This window comes from Crocuta crocuta, unplaced genomic scaffold, assembly GCF_008692635.1.
Source record: "Crocuta crocuta isolate KB4526 unplaced genomic scaffold, BGI_CrCroc_1.0 scaffold296, whole genome shotgun sequence".
Taxonomy (NCBI): domain Eukaryota; kingdom Metazoa; phylum Chordata; class Mammalia; order Carnivora; family Hyaenidae; genus Crocuta; species Crocuta crocuta.
Genome location: NW_027530504.1, coordinates 378,326 through 379,476, shown reverse-complemented (window position 1 = coordinate 379,476; position 1,151 = coordinate 378,326). Strand labels below are relative to the sequence as shown.

The window sequence follows — 1,151 nt, the reverse complement described above, 5'->3', positions numbered from 1 at the left end:
CCCGCTCTTGGCTGGGGGCCTCCCTCCACCTCCGTCCTGAAGTTCCCTTTGCCTTTCCCTCGAATTGAAGTCTCTTTCTGGGTCCCGCATTTCCTTATTTGGGATTGATTTCTTTAGGTACCGTCGGTAGCTTCCTGAGAAAGGGTGGCAGGGAGATCAGTGTTTTGAGGCCTGTGTGTCTGAAAATGTGTTTAACAAACCACCCCACTTGACAGGTGGTTAATAGTGTAGAGAATTCTAGGTGGGAAATTAGTATCTGTCATAATTTTAAGCATTAAAAATTTTTTTTTAATTTTATGTATTTTATTTTGAGAGACACAGACAGAGAGCGAGTGGGGGAGGGTCAGAGAGAGAGGGAGACACAGAACCTGAAGCAGCTCCAGGCTCCGAGCTGTCAGCACAGAGCCCGACGCGGGGCTCGAACCCGCGAACCGCGAGATCATGACCTGAGCCGAAGTCGGACGCTCAACCGACTGAGCCCCCCAGGCGCCCTGCTCTTCTTTTTCTTCTGAAACACTTTCTATCCTGATAGGAGACCCCTAGGCTGGCTCTACAATTTTTTCCCCTCTTACCCTTTTATTTCCTCTTTTCTCTTTGTGTTCCTTTATTTTGGAGACATTTCTTCAACTTTATCTTCCAACCCTTAGGTTGTATTTTTCATGGATATATTTTTAATTGTCAAAGGCTCTTTTTTTTTTCCCGAATACTCCCACAAACTTAAAAAAAAGTGTTCTATTATTGTTTTTTGTATCTTTTCCTATCTCTGAAAATACTGATGTTTGTTTTGATAAAGCAAAATCGGCCTCTGCATAGTTTTTGTTTCGCCCAAGTCACTTTTTTTCGGTGTTTGTTTGGCCTCTGTCTTTTGTGCGATGGGCTCTCTCTGGGGTAGGTGCTCCTCTCCGGGGCTGGGTTTCTCGGTCAGCTGGCTTCCGGGTTTGTGTGTTGCCAGAGTTCAATGCCTTTCGCTTCACCCCACGCGGAGCTGGCAGAGACCTCGTTTCCTTGGAGCCCTTCGTAGCTGGGGAGGAAATAGGTCTCCAGACAGGAGGGTCTCCGGGACCCTCTCTCTGGAGGGTCTGGACCTCTCTCTGTGGGGCGACGGGAGAGGTGCCCACGTCCACGGTGCCCGAGCTGGTGACCGCCACCTC

General features: G+C 48.6%; 1 protein-coding gene across 1 annotated transcript in view; it reads left to right on the top strand.

Annotated features, from left to right (window-relative positions):
* The window catches only part of RAB43 (RAB43, member RAS oncogene family), a 30,323-nt gene that overhangs the window by 25,214 nt on the left and 3,958 nt on the right, over positions 1 to 1,151 (top strand). The window lies entirely within an intron of this gene.